At 43.0% G+C, this 23,299-nt stretch overlaps 1 protein-coding gene across 2 annotated transcripts in view; it reads left to right on the forward strand.

Annotated features, from left to right (window-relative positions):
* Positions 1-1,171: 1,171 nt before the first annotated feature.
* LOC126284653 (putative fatty acyl-CoA reductase CG8306) overlaps positions 1,172-23,299 on the forward strand; it is a 174,613-nt gene continuing 152,485 nt past the window's right edge. The window contains exon 1 of one of the 2 annotated variants that reach the window (XM_049983753.1): positions 1,172-1,274. The gene's annotated coding sequence lies outside the window, so the exon portion shown is untranslated. Of the gene's footprint in view, positions 1,275-10,218; positions 10,238-23,299 lie in introns of those variants that run through there. The other variant, XM_049983757.1, reaches the window with a different exon arrangement.

Here is a 23,299-nt window from a genome sequence, read left to right on the forward strand (position 1 = left end):
AGAGACGTCATCTTTGGAAATGTTAGAGTTCTCATAATTCAATAACAATTCGAAATCTGTAGTTTTCATCAGGGGAAAAAATTATAAAATAGCCCGTATTCCCATTCCACTTTAAGGTAGATATTAAGTTTGTCTCACAACACTTCTCCCTACTTTTTAAAAGAGAGGTCGCCCACCAGCGTCGTTTCTTTTTCGTGTTTTTTCTGATGGTCAGCTTCTTGGAGAAAAATACGCCTAAATGTTGCGCGTGTGACGACTGCTACGTTCTCTTCTTCCATCGTAATGCCGCCCAGTGAATCTGTAGTTAAAGCGCTACTTTGTAACGGTAGCAAAACGTGAGCAACGTATTCGAGTTATCAGAGCCAAAAGCGATTGCACTTGGCCGAAACCCTTGGCCCCAAGTCTCAAGTTTAGTGTGGATGAGAAACCGAATGCATTGGCGACCGACGTTCAAATGTGTGTGAAATCTTATGGGACTTAACTGCTAAGTCCCTAAGCTTACACACTACTTAACCTAAATTATCCTAAGGACAAACACACACACCCATGCCCGAGGGAGGACTCGAACCTCCGCCGAGACCAGCCGCACAGTCCGTGACTGCAGCGACGCGGACCGCTCGGTCAACCAACGTTCGGCCGAATCCAAGCTTGATTGGTTGGTTGGCTGTTGGACCAAACAGCGAGATCATCGGTCCCATCAAATTGGGGAAGTATGGGGAAGGAAACCGGCCGCGCCCTTTCATAAGATCTTCTCGGCATTTGCCTGATTCATTTTAAGGACATCACGGTAAACCTAAGTCAGGTTTGAACTACCAACCTCCCGAGTGCGAGTCCGGTGTGCTACCCACTGCGCCACTTCGCTCCGTGAATCGAGGCTTTGTCGTTCGTTGGCCTGGTCTTTACGCGCCTTTAGCAATATCTGAACAGCGTTTTTACCCGCGCGCAGTGAGAGAAGACGAGCTGAAACATCCTTTCACGGGCACCTTGCACTGTGTGGGTTTGAGCAGGCTTCTAGGAGTCGCTTGCACGCGGACGCTCGTGCAGGCTGGGCGCTAGTGGTCGACCCAGAGCAGCAGGCCAGGCCTTCACCTGCCAGCCCTCCCTCCCCCTGCCGCGGCCCCCCTCCCCCCGGCCCCACAGCCGCACGTGCTCTCCCGTCGCGTCGCCGGCAGCTAACGCAGTCGCTCAGCGCTGGCAGCACGCATCGGCATTCCGCCGCAGGTCACGCCACACAGCGCGCTACGGTACGCCACGCCTTCCAGCCACTGCCGCAGGTGAGTCCCAATTTTCCACAAGTTCTCCGTTTCTCCATTTTCAAAAGCCTGAGGCGCACACAAACAAGGAGCAGCGTTAAAATCCATCACGTAACAGAACCTAGAGCGTTGACCTCGGTGGGGGGTGTTCATCCGAGACAAGGGTATCGTCAGGAGTGCCCCAGGCAAGTGTGGTAGGACAGCAATTGTTTTCTATTTACGTAAACGATCTTGCGGACAGGATGGGCAGCAGTCTGCGGCTGTTTGCTGAATATTCTGTGGTTTATGGGAAGGTGTTGCGTCGAGTGGCTGTCGGAAGCTGCAAGGTGAACAATACAAGAAGAGATACATTGCTACATACCGTAAAGACGACACGCTGAGTTGCAAACGGGCACAACGAAAAGACACTTACACATTAGCTTCTTCAGAAAAGAAAACATACGCACACTTACTCACACAAGCAAGCACACCTCACGCATCCACCATCTCCGGCAGCTCGGACGAAAAGGGCAGAAGAGAATGAAACAAGCAAACAATCCTAGTGAACGTATGTCCGGAAACCAATGGTTTCCCCAGTAAGAGTGTTACGACTGAGTTCGTGAGCACCTTATAACAGATCAAATTCGATTTGTTCGATAGGGTTCGACACTGCAATCCTTATATGGCGAGAAGTTGTAACACGCAATGCACCGAGGAACCGTGTGGAACATGATCGTTTTGGTGGTATGGGTATGGGGAAGCATAAAGTTGTACTGGCGTCTAATCCTCTGAACACGGCACACTGCAGCCAACGTCACTGTTACCCTCTGTTCCTTCCCCCATGCGTCTTTTGAGGGTGAATTCGGAACTCATTTTTAGGGTTCTGTACCTGAACCTGAATCGGTAGAAACGGATCAAAAATGTTCAAATGTGTGTGAAATATGATGGGACTTAACTGCTAAGTCCCTAAGCTTACACTCTACTTAACCTAAACTATCCTAAGGACAAACACACACACCCATGCCCGAGGGAGGACTCGAACTTCCTCCGGGACCAGCCGCACAGTCCGTGACTGCAGCGCCCTAGACCGCTCGTCTAATCCCGGGCGGCTAGAAACAGATCACCTCTGTCCGTCCGCCCCTTTCTACTCAGAATCGGGTGAGGTATCAAGCGGCAGAGCGGTTCTCGCCGCTTCAGTCCGGAACCGCGCAACTGCTACGGTCGCAGGTTCGAATCCTGCCTCGGTCATGAATGTGTGTGATGTCCTTAGGTTAGTAAGGTTTAAGTAGCTCTAATTGTAAGTTCTAGGGGACTGATGACCTCCGATGTTAAGCCCCATAGTGCTCAGAGCCATTTCATTTTTTTATTTTTTATTTATTATTATTATTATTATTATTATTTTAATTATCAGGCTGACATTTATGTCACATGCTAAGGTATAGGTCACTCGGCGGCGTGAAAAATTTAACCTCACAAGTCAACGCAATCGAAAGATAGAACCGTAGATGGCACACATTTCGACACTCACAACATCAACCCTCAAAATCTATATGCGAAATGTATGTAAGATATCAGGGGAGCTGTAAGTCTGGAGGTTAAGGGCTTGCCTAAAAACAGACAAGTCGAGGCATCGAATCTCGGTCGGACAACGGATGTTTCATTCCTCGTTTTGAGTAGCGTTAAACTCTCAAGGACGTTAGGTGTCGCCGGAAACAACACGCAGTTGAACTGTAGGTCCCTCTTCCCCGGCTGCAGAACTACGGCAAGTTAGCGACACGTAAGTCGCCGGTGTGGTGTCCAGTAGAAAGACTTGCAACAGCTCGTTGAGCCATCTAAATCTACATCTCTGCAATTCACATTCAAGTGCTTGGCAGAGGGTTCATCTAACCACAATCATACTATCTCTCTACAATTCCACTCCCGAACAGTTTACGGGAAAAACGAACACCTAAAATTTTCTGATTTCTCTCATTTTATTTTGACGATCACTCCTACCTATGTAGGTTGGGCTCAACAAAATATTTTCGCAATCGGAAGAGAAAGTTGGTGACTGAAATTTCGTAAATAGATCTCGCCGCGACGAAAAACTTCTTTGCTTTAATGACTTCCATCCCAACACGCGTATCATATCTGCCACACTCTCTCTCCTATTACGTGATAATACATAACGAGCTGCCCTTTTTTGCATCCTTTCGATGTCCTCCGTCAATCCCACCTCGTAAGGATCCCACACTGCGCAGCAATATTCTAACAGAGGACGAACGAGTCTAGTGTAAGCTGTCTCTTTAGTGGACTTGTTGCATCTTCTAAGTGTCCTGCCAATGAAACGCAACCTTTGGCTCGCCTTCCCCACAATATTATCTATGTGGTCTTTCCAGCTGAAGTTGTTCGTAATTTTAACACCCAGGTACTTAGTTGAGTTGACAGGCTTGAGAATTGTACTATTTATCGAGTAATCGAATTCCAACGGATATCTTTTGAAACTCATGTGGATCACCTCACACTTTTCGTTATTTAGCGTCAACTGCTAACTGCCACACCATACAGCAATCTTTTCTAAATTGCTTTGAAACTATACTGGTCTTCGGATGACCTTACTAGACGGTAAATTACAGCATCATCAGCGAACAACCTAAGAGAACTGCTCAGATTGTCACCCAGGTCATTTATATAGATCAGGAACAGCAGAGGTACCAGGACGCTTCCCTGGGGAACACCTGTTATCACTTCAGTTTTACTCGATGGTTTACCGTCTATTACTACGAACTGCGACCTTCCTGACAGGAAACCACGAATCCAGTCGTACAACTGAGACGATACACCATAGGTCCGCAGCTTGATTAGAAGTCGCTTGTGAGGAACGGTGAAAAAAGCTTTCCGGAAATCTAGAAATACGGAATCAACTTGAAATCCCCTGTCGATAGCGGCCATTACTTCGTGTGAATAAAGAGCTATCTGCGTTGAACAAGAACGATGTTTTCTGAAACCATGCTCATTGCCTATCAATAGATCGTTACCTTCGAGGTGATTCATAATGTTTGAATACAGTTCATGCTCCAAAAACCTACTGCAAACCGACGTCAATGATATAGGTCTGTAGTTCGATGGATTACTCCTACTACCCTTCTTAAACACTGGTGCGACCTGCGCAATTTTCCAATCTGTAGGTACAGATCTATCGGTGAGAGAGCGGTTGTATATGAGTGCTAAGTAGGGAGTTATTGTATCAGCTTACTCTGAAAGGAACCTAATCGGTATACAATCTGGACCTGAAGACTGGCCCATATCAAGCGATTTGAGTTGCTTCGCAACCCCTAAGGTATCCACTTCAGAGAAACTCATGCTAGCAGCTGTTCGTGTTTCAAATTCTGGAATATTCCATTCGTCTTCCCTGGTGAAGGAATTTCGGAAAACTGCGTTGAATAACTCCGCTTTAGCGGCACAGTCGTCGGTAACAGTACCATCGGCACTGCGCAGCGAAGGTATTGACTGCGTCTTGCCGCTTGTGTACTTTACATACGACAAGAATTTCATCGGATTTTCCACCAAATTTCGAGACAATGTTTCGTTGTGGACCTATTAAAGGCATCTCACATTGAAGTCCGTGCCAAATTTCGCGCGTCTGTAAATTTTAGCCAATCTTCGGGATTTCGCGTTCTTGTGAACTTCGCATGCTTTTCCCGTTGTCTCTGCAACAGCGTTCGGACCTGTTTTGTATACCATGGGAGATCAGTTCCATCTCTTACCTATTCATGAGGTATGAATCTCTCAATTGCTGTTGCTCCTATATCTTTGAATTTGAGCCACATCTCGTCTACATTTGCATAGTCAGCTCGGAAGGAATGGAGATTGTCTCTTAGGAAGGCTTTTAGTGACACTTTATCCGCTTTTTTGAATAAAATTATTTTGCGTTTGTTTCTGGTGGATTTGGAAGAAACGCTATGGAGCCTAGCTACAACGACCTTGTGATCACTAATCCCTGTATCAGTCATGATGCTCTCTATTAGCTCTGGATTGTTTGTGCCTAAGAGGTCAAGTGTGTTTTCGCAACCATTTACTATTCGCGTGGTTTCGTGGACTAAATGCTCGAAATAATTTTCGGAGAAAGCATTTAGGACAATCTCGGAAGATGTTTTCGACCTACCACCGGTTTTGAACAAATATTCTTGCCAACATATCGAACCACGTGAAATTATTACCGTCTGTGTACATAATTAAGTCCTTTAAGCACATCTCCAGGTTTGATGGATGACAATGCGCGATCGTATCGAATGGCGCAGGTGTAGGAGCCCTTGCAAAGAGAGGGATATCTTGCGAATGAATTGGCCTGTCCTTGCCCACGACATAAAGCACATCGAGCACGTGTTGAATGCGTTGGGCAGCAGTACTGCAGCACATCTCAACCGCGCCAGTGGAAGAACGGAACGCCCCACCGCTAGAACTCTTTACAAACCTTGTGGCAGGGATGCTACCACACACACCACCTTGCAGATCGCCCGCTGCCGTCCGTGATGCTCACAGACTGTTACGAAGCAATCAGCGCCTTTTGTAATGCCCAAGTGGCCGTCATAAATAGCAATTATTGTCTCGAATAGAAGTGTCATTTCTCTCGGTCTCATTGCACATTTCTTTCAGTTAATTTTTATATTCCACTGTAGCAGTTCTTTCTATATATAACCGAGTTTCGTCTCATTCTTAAGTTTTGCACATCAGTGTCTTATTTATGAAACGACTACTCGCTTTATTAAAGCTTCTGAATTTCACGTCGAATGATTTTACACGTATTAAATTGACAGTGTAAATGTTTAGGGCAGGGTCTCCAAACTCTGTTCCGCAGAACACTTGTCACCGAGAAAAACTATCAGTAACGTGGGTCTCTTCTCTGACATTTTGACGACACTAATCAATGACACACAAATCGTGATATACTTTTAAAAGTCATGATTTCTGTGTCATTAGTTAAGTTTCAAAATTGAAGTAATCACTGAATAAAACAAGTTGTCTCATTTAAATTTTGTTAACCCTCAAAATAAACAAAGTGTTCCATCAGAGGACCGGAATTCTCAAAGTGTTCCGTCAGAGCAGAGGTTTGAGAACTCCTGGTCTGCGATAAGCCAATTCTTACAGCTACACTCAAGTTCACTGTCATTTCATGTCATCTAACTCTCCCTCACACAATTTATAACAGGAGTTACACTAATCGACAGTGCTGCTATTGACAACGTTTCTGTAGACACATCGAGAACGCAAAACCAGTACATACATTCTTGCAGTTAAACTGGAAGACTAAGGAACGAAAGAGGAATTGATGAATAATAAATGAAAAACGAAGTGTATTAGCACATTGGAAATATATACACATCTCTTTTGCCGTCTTTAAAAAATGTAATGTATTCAGTAAAGTAACCTGCCGCTAAACATACTTCTTATTCCATAGCAGAACTTCTCCACAGAATGGCGCTCCAAATTACTGGCTGAAACTTCTGAGTAAGTCGATCGCGTGACGCGAGCGATCGATTGCAGGCGGTGTCGACCTTCAGAACTCGACACTCGGCAGTCAGCTGGTTTACACGTGAGCACGTGACACAAAGACGCGTAGTCGTTTTGACACGAAAAGTCGTTCTCGTGAAACCGGTTCAAGGCGGCGATCTGGAACTCTGCCAGCTCTGCCTTTGAGTCATATCGTTATCGATCTAAGCTTCCAGCAAACCCTTATTGGTACAGCTAATCCTGTCTCATCAGAATGAAAGACAGTAAGAGCAATAATAATCCTAATGGAAAATTCGTGGCGAGGTTCGGTTTCATAATGCTTTCACGTTGTTGCAGTGCCAGAGTTGATATCTCCTGAAGATTACGTCACTATTAATTCCCTGCTACTGCATCTCTTTACAGTTCCGGTATTCATACTGAAATACGCATAATTTCCGCTAAAAATTACTTGGCTGTTCTTTATAGATATTGTGTCGTATTTTCCGCTATCTTTATTAAAAATCAAATGCGCATTTTAGAAAGAGATATTCATAAAATTTCTGTGCTCTTATGACAGCTACTACCTCAAATTCTGGAGGCCTACCAATGAAGAGGAAGAATTATAAATGTAATGACTTCCTGTGATAACAGTTCAATATGGGCATGGGTGTATCGATAACGTAATGTTAGCTTCACGATGATTTTTTTATTATAGTGCCAGTACAGCTCACCACCGATGTACCGCTATGGTTGTTATTCTTCTTCTTCTTCTTCTTCTTCTTCTCCTGCTTTTACTGCCTTGTTGGACCACTTCAATCATTTTTCGGTGGCCTTGTTCAATAGATTTCTTTCCGAATGCAGAGTATCTTTCCATTCGTTCTGATATTTTTTGTCATTCCTCATCTCTAAACAGCCTTTTTTTGTCTATTTTTGGTTCAAATATTATTTTTATGTTTTTCAATTTCCTCAAACTTGCTGTTTGTTTTGCAAATCTTCCAGGGTTAATTTTTGCTCCTTCATATTCTCCTTGGTTTTATTTAACCACTCTACTTGCTGGTTTCATTTATCCATTCTACTAGCTGCACTGTGTTCCACAATTCCTCTATAATATTTCTTGGTAATCTAGTTTCTGATGTCTTCGTAATGTGAACAAAAAGAGATCTTATTTTTGTGTATAGTGACTATAATGGACTCTGATTCACCTTATACCACTTCATTTCGAGCTATCCGCCTTTGGCCACCTTTTTGACATTTCTGCATGTTCTGTTTCCCTTCTGCATGTCACCTCTGATTAAATCACCATCTCGTAACATTGTAATTTTGTTTTCATTGATAGACATTTTTTTATTGTTTGTAGACTGTGTTAATTTTTGAGCATTTTTATTTTGTTAGTTCTTTCTTACTATGCAGGTTTCTACTCCAAGTTGTATGTTATAATTTCTCATAGGTATTAAAATTGCTTCACTATTTTTACTTTCCTGTTATTTACTGTTATGTAGTTGATTACTAATATATCTGCTTCTATTATCCCAGTCTTTTCGAATAATATCCGGAGTCCTATTTTTATGCTACATTTGGTAGGCTAGTTATTTGATTTCTGGCGTCTTGAATGTTATTAGCTAGTAACACTGAGTCATCAACGAATGCAAAGCAGTTGAAGTTTATTTGGTTTCTTGGTTCCAATTCTTAGGCTTTTAGGATTTTCCTTGTACCATTTCCTCATCTCGTACTCGAGAGCAAAGTTGAAAATTAATGGCGATAAATCATATTCCTGTCTTAGCTCTGTTTTAATCATAAATGGCTCAGAAATTTCACCTCTAAACTTTTCTTCAGATTTTATGTTTGTTAGAGTTTTTTAAATTTATAATTTTTATTAATTTTTGATGGAGCGTCTTCATCATTGAAGATTCGTGGATACAACCATAAGGTCTTTTTCAAGACTACGAAGATTATGACTCCTTTTTTTGTCTTTTTTTTGTAGTAATTCATTACCAATTTCAAGATGATGATCTGCTCTGGGCAGCTTGTCCAGGATCTAAATCCTCCTTTGTATACTCGTAGATGCACTTCAAGCTGATCTTTACGACAATTGTATATAATTCTTGACATGACTTCATATGTGATATCCCAAATGGAAATTCCTCTATAGTTTACTTAATTTGATTTGTTGCCTTTTAAGCGTTCTACGCCTTTATTCCATATTTTCACTATCCATTGGTGTAATGATGTCTTCACTGGTTCTGATGCACATTTCCAGTGTTCCGAAGTTTGACCTTACCCACTTGCTTTGTAGTTTTTGAGCTCTTTCAGAGCTATGTAGACTTCATGGATTGCTGGTGTTTCAACAGAGGTATCTGTGTTTATTTGAAGTAGATCTGAGCGTTCTTCGAAATTAAGTAATACGGTAAATGTTTCCGGTGAAATTCCTGTATTTCACTACTATTGTTGGCTATCTTATTCTTTTTATCTTTTAACACTAATGTTGCAAGATCATATCTTTATAATTGTCTACTAAATATTTTGTAGTAAATCCCTGAGTCTGTTTTCTCATTATTTGTTTCTATCATTAGAAGTATATCTTTTTGAGAGAACTAAAACACCGTCAGGAATTGTGAAGCAACTACAGACAATATGGCCGCACAAATGAAGACTATCTTTTTGATATTGGTGCTTAATCTTGCTTATTATTTTTATGCTATCTTTCTTTTTTCTGAGAGTCCCAAATGCGATTCTTCTGTTTTATAACTCTGATACCGTAACCAGGCTTGGTGTCCGTGTGCGACTGTTTTAGCACGCTTTTCGTTTCACCACTGGTGTTTTTTCCCTGGGTTTGTTGAGGTCATCTCTTCAGCTATTTCTGGGAACTATTTCCTCTATACCATGTGCCATTTTTAAGTTCCTTGTTTCTTGTTACTTATGAATTTATGAGAGTCGTAGGTTCTCTTCTGTTTGGTGCGAGTTTTCTTTGTCAATGGGGTGAATTCAGTTTTTATTTTTGTCATGTAATGATCTTGTCCAGTACCGGCCCCTTTCAGAACTTTCACATTGTAGATTTCCATATGATAATTTTTATCCCTATAGACATGATCCAGTTGCCATTCCCCCTTTTTACGATGTATCGTTATTATTGCTTACATTCCTGACCAAGAAATCCTGATACGTTATGTAACACTAGGAAATAAAAATAACATGACTCGAATCCAGTATGGGCTGACGTGTAGTCTGCCGCACTAAGATCGAGTCACATTCGATGGAACACAAGGGAAGTTGAAAACATTCGACAATGCATTATAGCGGTGGCATCCACACAACCCGTCGACGGAACGGTACGAGACTTCAGCCGTCAACGCTTCTCGAGAGAAAGTTTTGTCGTTTGCGTTGGAGGGCGAGTGAGGGTGGGGGTTGGCGGCTGACAGAGCGGGGGAGGAAGTGAAACTACTCGCGCAGTGCTTACTCAAGTTGCACCATTCGATCTAGTGCTTTTGCACTCTCTTCGTGTTTATTTTATTACTAGCTGAGGACCCCACGTTGCTCGGGTATGTATTTATTCGAATTCTTTTAGTCTATCTCTCCTTCCCCATTCTTTGACCATCTCCTCCTCCGGTCTTTCCCTGTCCATTCCCCTCCTCTTTCCTCTCTCTGTCCATCTCCTCCTGCACCTCTCCCTGTCTCTCTCTTCTTCCCTTTCTCTGTACAGTCCGCCCTCCCACTCTCTCTGTCCATTTGCTCCTCCCTCATCTGCGCGTCCATCTCCTTCTCCCTCTCTGTTCATCTCCCATCCCCCCAGGATTTCTGTCCAGGTTGGTTGAAATCGATCCAGCGGTTTAGAGGGATTTTTTTCCGTCGCTTTGCCGCATATACGTACATTTAACTTGCTTCGCTCATATTGCTACGCGTATTTCTAACGAACTTGGCCCTGCAGTTTCGTTTCCACGCTTTATGACGTCATACCTCCTGACCTAGTGTCATACAATGATATAATTTTGCAGGTAAATCCAGTGGTATACGTTGACACTGTTTTCGAAATGTGTTGCAAATAGAGTTAGTAGTAAGTAAGTTAGTAATAAATTAAAAGGTTATGTTTGGTGCGGCAGTTTTACTGCACGAACAGAGAAAATGTAGTAAGTGATAAAGTTTTCTCCTTTCACCATTTTGTGGGTGCTGTGTGAGAGAGAGAGGCTCGTAAAGGTTTGAAATTCCGTTTAAGGCTTGTTGCAGTTCAGTAAGCGCTCTCATTCTAAACACAGAATAAAAAATAAAGTCTTTCTATTCGCGCCTCCTGAGCTACGCTCCATTTTCACTCCCACCCATTTGAGAGGTTGACGGTTTTTACCCCCAGAATGGTTCTTTCCAGACGGTAAATAACGTGTTTACCAAATTTGGTTGAAATAGATCCAGTGGTTTACGAGTAGATGTGAAACATACATGTTGTGTAAATGTTAGACACCACGATAGCAGTCCAGCACTTGCAACCTCTCTGGACTCGCTGGCGCTTGCAGTGCCGCCGTATGGCACGAAGAGAGACTTGCAGATCGCACCGGCCGAGTCAGCTACAGGTCCTGAGCGACGTCAGATTAGAATAGCGTTCAGCTCACTAGTTTCTCAGCCTCTAGTTCGCGCATGTATTACGCACGTAATACCAGAATTGTGTTATCTTGCTTGTTGAATAATCTAGTTAATCTTTGTTAATGAGTCATTTGTATCCAAGAAAGATAGGTAGTTGTTATTAATTATGTTCGTGGAGTGCAGTAACAGGACAAAGTTTAGTAAAAGTTATTTATCAAAGTATTCCAGTACTAATTATTATAGAACGTTCCAGATTCCTACAACCACCGCACTCGTGCTAGCCCATCCCACTGCAAATCCCAGGGGTAGCGATCGAAAAGCATCCTGCATTTGCGTCGCGTCATGACATGCTGCCATCGACCTTCACATCAATACATAGTTTCATTTTTATAATATTTATAGATTTAGTTTCATTTTCCATGACGAGTGCGATATTTTTCCCAAGGTGCTCTTTCACAAGAAAACCTAAATATTTCAAAGCGACAATGATGTAGGTTTTATAAAATCTAGAGAAAGACTGCACTGTGGATAAATAATAACATCAATTGATGAAAGAGTTGTTATTAAATAACCTTTTCTTTAACTGTGAGAAAGTAACCTTTCTTGCAAAAGGAAGTTGTCGTGACGTTATTTAGTTCTTGTAAATAAAAAACACAGTGGATAAGGCAAACGCGCTCCACCGACGAGGGAGTGCTGAAAAGTAATGCATCCGAATATTAAATTACAGTTTTTGAATAACACAAACGTTATTAAAATTCTATATCTTTATTACTCGTGTCTACATATTTATTTCTCAATCTAATCACCAAGGCGACGAACTCATTTCACCCGTCGAGAGACCAGTATATTCATAGCGCCATTATAGAATGTTTGTTAACGGAGCCACAAACTCATTTCTGCCTGCACTGCTTCATCACTATCGCAGTGAAGTCCTCGAAGGTGCTCTTTAAGTTTTCTAAACAGAAGAATATCGGATGGTGACGATTCGGGACTGTGTGGAGTATCGTCTATGACAGTGGACCCAAGAGCCTGGACCGTTGCAAGCGTCGCAGCACTCGCGTGTGATCTGGCGTTCACATGCTGAAGGATATTTCGTGCTCCACGTGTGGACCAACTGTTTGAATTCGAAACGAGATTACAGCACGCTGTACGCTACACGCCGCCATGTTGCACGCTGCAATTCGGAGCCATCGAGCGGCACACGACTGCAAATATGTGGATACGAAGAATAAAGCCGTAGAATGCTAATAATGTTTGTTTTATTTAAAAAGCCTTAAGAGTTTTCACATAAAAAATTTGCAGGCATGCCTTTCCAGTACGCTCTCTTATTCCTTTCTAAATATAGTTGGATGAGCTTCTATGTAATAAATGCCGTTGTTTTAAAATCTTTCATCTACATCTACATCTACATGACTACTCTGCAATTCACATTTAAGTGCTTGGCAGAGGGTTCATCGAACCACAATCATACTATCTCACTACTATTCCACTCCCGAACAGCGAGCGGGAAAAACGAACACCTAAACCTTTCTGTTCGAGCTCTGATTTCTCTTATTTTATTTTGATGATCATTCCTACCTATGTAGGTTGGGCTCAACAAAATATTTTCGCATTCGGAAGAGAAAGTTGGTGACTGAAATTTCGTAAAAAGCTCTCGCCGCGACGTAAAACGTCTTTGCTGTAATGACTTCCATCCCAACTCGTGTATCATATCTGCCACACTCTCTCCCCTATAACGCGATAATACAAAACGAGCTGCCCTTCTTTGCACCCTCTCGATGTCCTCCGTCAATCCCACCTGGTAAGGATCCCACACCGCGCAGCAATATTCTAACAGAGGACGAACGAGTGTAGTGTAAGCTGTCTCTTTAGTGGACTTGTTGCATCTTCTAAGTGTCCTGCCAATGAAACGCAACCTTTGGCTCGCCTTCCCGACAATATTATCTATGTGGTCCTTCCAACTGAAGTTGTTCGTAATTTTAACACCCAGGTACTTAGTTGAATTGACAGCCTTGAGAATTGTACTATTTATCGAGTAATCGAATTCCAACGGATTTCTTTTAGAACTCATGTGGATCATCTCACACTTTTCGTTATTTAGCGTCAACTGCCACCTGACACACCATACAGCAATCTTTTCTAAATCGCTTTGCAGCTGATACTGGTCTTCGGATGACCTTACTAGACGGTAAATTACAGCATCATCTGCGAACAACCTAAGAGAACTGCTCAGATTGTCACCCAGGTCATTTATATAGATCAGGAACAGTAGAGGTCCCAGGACGCTTCCCTGGGGAACACCTGATATCACTTCAGTTTTACTCGATGATTTGCCGTCTATTACTACGAACTGCGACCTTCCTGACAGGAAATCACGAATCCAGTCGCACAACTGAGACGATACCCCATAGCTCCGCAGCTTGATTAGAAGTCGCTTGTGAGGAACGGTGTCAAAAGCTTTCCGGAAATCTAGAAATACGGAATCAACTTGAGATCCCCTGTCGATAGCGGCCATTACTTCGTGCGAATAAAGAGCTAGCTGCGTTGCACAAGAGCGATGTTTTCTGAAGCCATGCTGATTACGTGTCAATAGATCGTTCCCTTCGAGGTGATTCATAATGTTTGAATACAGTATATGCTCCAAAACCCTACTGCAAACCGACGTCAATGATATAGGTCTGTAGTTAAATGGATTACTCCTACTACCCTTCTTGAACACTGGTGCGACCTGCGCAATTTTCCAATCTGTAGGTAGAGATCTATCGGTGAGCGAGCGGTTGTATATGAGTGCTAAGTAGGGAGCTATAGTATCAGCGTAATCTGAAAGGAACCTAATCGGTATACAATCTGGACCTGAAGACTTGCCCGTATCAAGCGATTTGAGTTGCTTCGCAACCCCTAAGGTATCTACTTCTAAGAAACTCATGCTAGCAGATGTTCGTGTTTCAAATTCTGGAATATTCCATTCGTCTTTCCTGGTGAAGGAATTTCGGAAAACTGCGTTGAATAACTCCGCTTTAGCGGCACAGTCGTCGATAACAGTACCATCGGCACTGCGCAGCGAAGGTATTGACTGCGTCTTGCCGCTTGTGTACTTTACATACGACCAGAATTTCTTCGGATTTTCTACCAAATTTCGAGACAATGTTTCGTTGTGGAACCTATTAAAGGCATCTCGCATCGAAGTACGTGCCAAATTTCGCGCGTCTGTAAATTTTAGCCCATCTTCAGGATTTCGCGTTCTTCTGAACTTCGCATGCTTTTTCCGTTGCCTCTGCAACAGCGTTCGGACCTTTTTTGTGTACCACGGGGGATCCGTTCCATCTCTTACCAATTTATGAGGTATGAATATCTCAATTGCTGTTGCTACTATATCTTTGAATTTGAGCCACATCTCGTCTACATTCGCATAGTCAGTTCGGAAGGAATGGAAATTGTCTTTTAGGAAGGCTTCTAGTGGCACTTTATCCGCTTTTTTTAAATAAAATTATTTTGCGTTTGTTTCTGATGGATTTGGAAGAAATGGTATTGAGCCTAGCTACAATGACCTTGTGATCACTAATCCCGGTATCAGTCATGATGCTCTCTATCAGCTCTGGATTGTTTGTGGCCAAGAGGTCAAGTGTGTTTTCGCAACCATTTACAATTCGCGTGGGTTCGTGGACTAACTGCTCTAAATAATTTTCGGAGAATGCATTTAGGACAATCTCGGAAGACGTTTTCTGCCTACCACCGGTTTTGAACAAGTATTTTTGCCAACATACCGAGGGTAGGTTGAAGTCCCCACCAACTATAACCGTATGAGTGGGGTATTTATTTGTTACGAGACTCAAACTTTCTCTGAACTGTTCCGCAACTGTATCATCGGAGTCTGGGGGACGGTAGAAGGAGCCAATTATTAACTTAATTCGGCTGTTAAGTATAACCTCCACCCACACCAATTCGCACGGAGTATCTACTTCGACTTCACTACAAGATAAACCACTACTGACAGACACCAACACTCCACCACCAATTCTGCCTAATCTATCTTTCCTGAACACCGTCTGAGACTTCGTAAAAATTTCTGCAGAACTTATTTCAGGCTTTAGCCAGCTTTCTGTACCTATAACGATATCAGCTTCTGTGCTTTCTATTAGCGCTTGAAGCTCAGGGACTTTTCCAGCGCAACTACAACAATTTACAACTATAATTCCGACTGTTCCTTGATCCAAGCACGTCCTGTAATTGCCAAGCACCCTTTGACATTGCAGCCCATCCCGCACTTTCCCGAGGCCTTCTAACCTAAAAAACCGCCCAGTCCATGCCACACAGCCTCCGCTACCCGTGTAGCCGCCAGCTGAGTGTAGTGAACTCCTGACCTATTCAGCGGAACCCGAAACCCCACCACCCTATGGCGCAAGTCAAGGAATCTGCAGCCAACACGGTCGCAAAACCGTCTGTGCCTCTGATTCAGACCCTCCACCCGGCTCTGCACCAAAGGTCCGCAGTCGGTTCTGTCAACGATGCTGCAGATGGTGAGCTCTGCCTTCATCTCGTAAGCAAGACCGGCAGCCTTCACCAAATCAGATAGCCGCTGGAATCCAGAGAGAATTTCCTCAGATCCAAAGCGACACACGTCATTAGTGCCGACATGTGCCACCACCTGCAGCTGGCTGCACCCTGTGCTCTTCATGGCATCCGGAAGGACCCTTTCCACATCAGGAATGACTCCTCCCGGAATGCACACGGAGTGCACACTGGATTTCTTCCCCTCCTTAGTACGATACTTTTCAATTACTTCACTTCTCCGCAGCTTACCGTTGAAACACTGTCAAGATTAACCATTTTGAGATTTGCTATGGATAACAATAAACCTTATCGTTGCAAGTTGCTTAATGCTGATACTATATTTCGACTTTTTTTGCAGCACACATGATACCTCATAACATCACTTACATCATAAATTCGTTTTCAGTTAGTTCTGCCGTGAGTAAGCACAATTTTTCCTTCTTTACCACCCAGACGTGTGGCGCGGCAGTTACAGCGTCATAAGCGCTTTTCTTTTTTTTAAAAAAAAATATTTGAGCGGAATGAAAATAAATACTCCACTATAACTGAATGGTTTTTTGTACAATTTTTGGTAGCCAAAATGGACAACTGAGATATTAAATGGACCGGCGTGAGGACTAATTTTAGCAAATGATATTTAATTGCTTGAAACTAATCAGGATAGTCGCCAAAATATTAATTAGTGATTTGAGAGAAAATTGAAATATTTAACGATCAGTTGCTGCTCTCAAAGGCCTAACTATTTTGCACCTAAAAGTTACATTGGTGTATATTGGTGACATAAAGGCTTCCTTCGAATCAAATACTAAATTTAGGACATTTCGAGAGAAGGAGACACTAAGAACATGAATGAGGAGTCGAAAAGTTTATCTAATCAAGGCGGAGCTATTTCGCAAAAAGCCAAATAAAAGTTACATTTAACTGTCAAAATGGTTAGTTGATACCAAGTACTAAATTCAGGACACTAAAGAAAGAAAAGACCATAGGAAAAGAAATGAAGTGTCAAGATCAGACTTTCTGATAAAAACCCTGAAAATTAAAAAAAAGTTGAAAACAATGGGTCAAATGTTTTGTGTAGACTAGAGAAATATTTCACGTGCATTTGAATGATGCTCGAAATCTTATACAGGAACTGGGGTGCGTCAAAAGTTTCTCGAATCTTTTTTATTCCTTACTTTTAGACAAATCATTTCAGACAGCATTTGATGGATATTTTTCAAACACGTTTGTTAACACGTGCTGTGGTTTTTGTAGCACAGCATGTGTTAACACGAAAACAAGTAAATCTACCACTGAGGATGCTGTAACTTCAGCTTAACGTGTGTGGCATAAAAGAAGGGAAAAAATGTTTGTTCAAGGCGGAAGGTATCCAAAAACAAACTTATTTGTAAGTAAACACTGACACAAGTGAGCTTCAGCGTCAAGGTGACTATCACTTTCAGCGTTTGCTATTGGGCTAAGCGATGTGTTGTCGTTCGGTCGAGTGTGAATTCGCCGCCGCTTGACGGCGAGGTCGCCTTCCAGTTCTGTGAACTGTGTGTTGTCGGCTGCGCCAGCGTCACTGCCCGACGCCTAACGCCGTCCTGTGGTACACAACAGGCTGGTCAAACTTTGAACGTCGATTTGCTTCTGAAACGCGAGAGCAGCATTCTTTGTATGTGAGGATGCGCTACATTCGTGCAAAAATCGAGCACTATCGGTGACCCGTTGGATGTATGCATCCCCTGCGGAAATTAACACGCTATCTGCCAGTCACTTATTTTAGTTTTGGTGCCCGAAGTATTTTCACGAGATGAGTGTACATCTTCAGCGGGGTTATGTATTATTCGCATTTGACGAGACACACAGTTCCTTTATTCTATTAATCATAAAAGCAATAGATAAAAGACTCGCCGACGACGGCGTCATCAGGGACGGAACACAAGGGGTGGAAGTAAATCGGTTATCTCCTTCCCAAGGGAACCATCCCGGCTTTCAGCTGTACACACTAAGTAAGAAAATCACAACAGCAAGAAAGTGTTGTGCAACATAAACGAAAATTGTTAGGTATATTTATACATCTGAAAGATGACGTCGACCGAAATTGCCCCCCAGTTGCGTAAGAGTGGTGATAGTACCAACAATCTGCGGATGCAAATCACGTTTGCTTTAAATACACGGTATAATGGTCCTGAACGATAGTTACCTTTGAGACTGGGCGTAGTGAGTTGATGTTAGTCAAGAATTCCTTTAAGACAACAAAGACGCCATTTCCAACACCTCACTGAGTTTAAACGAGGTCGTATAATAAGGCTACAAAAGCTGGTTGTTCCATCTGCGATATTGCAGAAAGCTGTGGCAGGAATATAGTCACTGTACAAGAGTGCTGGCAGCAGTGGTCACAGATCAAGGTTACAGGTCACATGGCGCTACTGAGGGAAAGACCATCACGTTCAGCATACGGGTTCTATCGCCTCGTACTGCATCTGCAGCAGCAAACTAAGCAGCAGTTGGCACCACAATGACACAACAAAATGTTACAATACCGATGATGTAGCCCGGCACGCTTTACAGAGTGTTGACATGTTGCCTTGGTCGGCTCGATCACCAGACCCGTCTCCATTATCGGACGAAAACTCCAGCGCCATCCACAGGGCATTAACTGTCCCTCTGTTGACCGACTAATTGCAATGAGCGTGGAACTTCATCCCAGAAACTGACATCCGGAACATGTACAACAAAATACATGCCCTTTTGCACGCTTGCATTCAATATTATGGCGGTTACAGCGGTTATTAATGTACCAGCTTTTCACATTTTCAATGACTAATCTCGCGCCTATATATTAACATATGATTTTGCAATACATATCACTGAAATATGTTAGGTAGTCAAATGTACTCCCGAAATTTCATTACTCTACATTATTTTTTGGCGTTTCAGTTCTTTTTTTCTTATGCAGTATGTTTAAGCAACCAAAATCCGGTGGCCTGAAAATGCCTCCTCCATTGGCGGGGCCATCTCGTCTTTCGTTTTTTGCCTTTCATTCTAGTCTATACTCGTTGTTGGGGTACTTCTGGATAGTTGCATGTTAATAAAAATGGCGGAGAGTGGTTCTAATGTTAAGTGGTATATTTTGGGCCTCTTTAGTTTTAAGAGTTTTAACCACACGCATCTCAAGCTATTTTCGCAGGAGCGCTAATAACCTCGGTGTTGCACACACACATGCGCGTACACCTCGCTATGCAGTTCCGTGCACGGTGTAAACAGGCGAACCTGAGAGTGGAAGAAATGTGCATGCATCTCAGATTGTCTAATGCACTTGTTTTTCTCACAAATACTCACATGGCGCCGTCGTTTTTCCCTGCTGCTGCAAGGAATAAACAAACTTCTAATCAGAAACAGCGTTTCCGCCGTTTTTAAGACCCAATTTAGTTCTACGTAAAGTAAGATCTTCAAAAGGAAACAGCGGATGTAGTGCCGGATGAAAAAAAAAAAAAAACTTGAGACATTCGTATCGGAATTGTAGTGAGTGCTACCAAGCCTAGATTTACTTCTGGAGGAGGTAGAACGGATACTATAAGAAAACTAAAAATATTATATCACTTAAACACAGGTTGAGCAATGTAAGAATATTTAACCTGGAAACAGTCCATGTCAACAGGAATGTCACCATGTTTTTATTGCTGTCGATGAACACTACAGAGCCGTTATCACTTGATATTTCAATGGACACCTGCCTATAAACTCTGGTATATAGATGTCAGGTCGCAGTGGGGTTTGACTGAAAACGATGCTGTCATCGCAGGCGCTGATTGTAGAGAGGTTCAGAGCAGCGCTACGCATTGACGTAAGTAGTCTTCCGGCAGCGGCGGCGTATAGAACCTCTCTCATTCACTGCTTCGTCAGGCAGCGACTGTCCTTACCTGTGGTTTCGTCGTGAGGTACCAACTCTCTGACATGGGTCCTCGTTCTTAGGACGACACCACAGTGTATATCAGCTGTCGTGTATACGATGTGCGATATTCGCGACTACATTCGTGACAGACATGAGCAGAAACGCCCATTTTCACATCTGTGCATATTTTTTAACGTCTCTTCCGGTTCGTCTGGTCAGGGCAAATGGGACTTTTGCGATAAATCTGTACTGTGTTCCGTCAAATGTTAAATACCAGGTGGTTAAAATTGAAGTGCAACTACTCGCGGAGGTCCAGTGTGGCAGCGAAAATTGATAGATATGCTGAAGCATTAATGCGGAACAGATATACGCTGGAAAACATTAGTTCTAATTTTGTACACCAGATACAAATCTGGCGCTGTTTTTTTGTGACGGCGCGACATTAACGCTGTAATGTGACAAGCCATTAACGTAAGTGGACAGTACAGCCATCAGTAAGAAAGACTATGCAATGTTAGTGGAACCGTTTTTAGGAGTACGTGAATGGCAGCAATTACAGTGCCGCATTGAAAGAGCGTAGCCCATTGAAAGGTCTGGGGAGATGCTCGTTGTTACTATATTTTTTTTTAAAGAAGGTGATAATGAAATTGAAAAATACGAGTGAGCTGTGTGGCACGTGGAAGAGGAAGGCGTCCTATCCCGGTGGAAGTTATTGACGAGGTTGCTGTTGCTGTAACTGACCACACAGCACGTGCCCCGGGTAGAGCTAGCGCTCGTGAAGTGTCGCGAGAATCGTCCACACCGTGGTGAACAATATAGGAAGTTTTGCGGTCTATTTTACACCGGTACCCGTACAAGATAAAGACGATGCAGCAGCAGCTGAGTCCTCATGATCCCCAGCAAAGTTTTAGATTTGCTCTTTGGTTTCTGGCAAGGATCGAAGTTGACGAAGTGTAATTCGGTAATGTTCTGCTGAGTGACGAGGCGCATTCTACACTGGATGGTGCTGTCTCTGCATGAAACTGCAAAATTTGGGGTGCTGCTTAACCGCGTGTTGTGTATGAACAACCATTGCACTCAAAAATGTTCAAATGTGTGTGAAGTCTTACGGGACTTAACTGTTAAGGTCATCAGTCCCTAAGCTTACACACTACTTAGCCTAAGTTATCCTAAGGACAAACACACACAGCCATGCCCGAGGGAGGACTCGAACCTCCGCCGGGACCAGCCGCACAGTCCATGACTGCAACGCCCCAGACCGCTCGGCTAAACCTGCGCGTCACCATTGCACTCGCTGTATGTGACTGAGTGGTGTCGATTCACAAGTACTTTTATTCTCGGTCCGTTATTCTTGGAAGATAGTGCAGCCAGATGGCCTGCCAGGTGTAGCGTGACCTCATGTGCAGCATGCGATTCCTGCTGTGGAAGCGTGGAGACCCCTGTTTTCATGCAAGAGGGAGCAGCATCTCATCGCTCGCCCAGTGAAAGATGTGCTCAATGCAACCTTCCACGAGCATCTTATCTCCAGAGGCTTTCCACATGCGCGACCTGCAGGATCACCTGATCTGAATCCATGCTACTTTTGGCTCTGACGATATTTAAAAGAAAGCGTTTACCAGTAACACACTCGCTCTCTACCTGACCTGAAGACCAGTATACAGATTCCACTGGAACTGCTGCAAGTAGCCGTTAATCACGTTTTGCTCTTACTTTGATGCGTACATTACATCCATGAAATGTGTACAATTACTTTTGAATCACCCTGTAGAGCAGATTCTCATCCTACTATATTTTTTTAAAAAAGTTTTCATCTTCACGTTTCTACAAGGTTCTGGGACTACCTTATTAACATATCTCTCTCTCTCTTCTCTCTCTCTCTATAAGGAGTGTATTGGTACTATCAGTACCATACAAATTAAGTATGAAACACCCAAATCCGAATAAATACTCAAAACACGTTGATCATCTGATGAAAAAAAAAACTCAATACCGACACTCTTTTGAGATATCTTCAATGTTTTGGAAGAGAATTTATTAATCGGACGTAAAATAAATGACGTGCTGCTTTAAGACGTCCCATCTAATGACAGACCAACTCCTGAAACTAGTTTTCGGAGTTTCTAAAAATAAGCTTGTCTTGTTGAAACATCTTAATGAAGGCGGTTGAACGTATATGTTATTGGATTCAATGCTAGCTGGCTTCAGATTTTTTTCCCTTGTAAATCAGTAAGTCGTCTCACTTTCTGAGCTGGTAAAGGCATATTAGGAAAAAAAACGACTTTTTCAGTAAGTTTCGGAATTTTTTCTAATTATCATTTCAATCTCTCCCTTATTCACAGCCTAGTCCATACGAATGCAGAACTTCGCATATTTATAAACGATATAACTTCGACGTTAACGTACCGTGCAGTAAAGGAAAAGCGTAACCATCAGTTCACTCTACCTGGGGTGAATGTTATTGTTTTGAACGTCATGTTCGCCTCGCGTGCACTGAACCGAACGATCTCAAAAGTCGACGAACGGCTCTTTTCGTCTTCGATGCAGCACGTGACACCAAAATGACGTCATGTTTGCGCGAAGTCTTGACAGCTGTAGGTTACCCACAATAACGTCTTAAAGGAGAGAAGATAGTCACAGAAATCATCGAACGTGTCTACTTGTGTCATCGAGTTTAAGGATTCTCTTAAGTCATCTATCATAGTACTGTATTTTGTGAACAATGTTTCAGTACAACGTTCACAAAATACTATAATTTCGGAAAAGTTTGCCTGTCGAGAATATCGGAGCTCCTCGCAAGGCATGCAATTTGAGGCGACGCGACACAATCTTGCTGTGCAGACAAGTTGTCGTGGCTGTGCGTCCTGCTGCATTTAAAATAATATATAAAACACTCTGCAACACCAGCCACGCTTTAAAGACATGATTTTTAATAATTTCTGGTTTGCGGTACCCGTTTCTAGGACACTGGCAAGGCCGTGGGGCCTTTTGTTCGTAACAGAGTCCAGTTTCTCATGGCTGGTCCCATCAAGGTTTCCCTTGGCTGTAACGCAGTTCCAGAACTGGAAATTCCTACCGGAATATTCCTAATCGCCCCACTCCTGAATCCAAGAGAAGAGGGGGGAGTGCGGACAGGGGAGGGGGGAGGGGAGTGAGAGAGGTGCCACAGTTCCTTACTTGCTCCTCTCCCACATCCTGCCCCAATCTAATTTGCTTTCGGCATTAATTTTAACGTACCGTACCACAGATGCCTACGATATTAATAACAACAACAATAAAATATACAAAACGTTTTAATATAATAGTGATAATTTGTTTCCGTTAGTGCTCGGTACATTTACTTTTGGCTTAATTTGCAAGAGGTTGCAAATCAGAAAAGGTGGTCTGAGGTGACAAAAGTCATGGAATACCTGCTATTACCGTTTCGGACGTCCTTTTCCCCGGCGTAGTGCAGCAACTCCACGTGGCGTGGGCTCAGCCGCTGGAAGTCCGCTGGAGAGATACTGAACCGTGCTGCATATGTAGGTTCGAAAGTGGTGCCAGTGTACGATTTTGTGCACGAACTCTCCTCTCGATTAGGTCTGTGACGTCGTTTGGCATTCGTTAC

Source organism: Schistocerca gregaria, chromosome 8 (genome assembly GCF_023897955.1).
Source record: "Schistocerca gregaria isolate iqSchGreg1 chromosome 8, iqSchGreg1.2, whole genome shotgun sequence".
Lineage (NCBI taxonomy): Eukaryota > Metazoa > Arthropoda > Insecta > Orthoptera > Acrididae > Schistocerca > Schistocerca gregaria.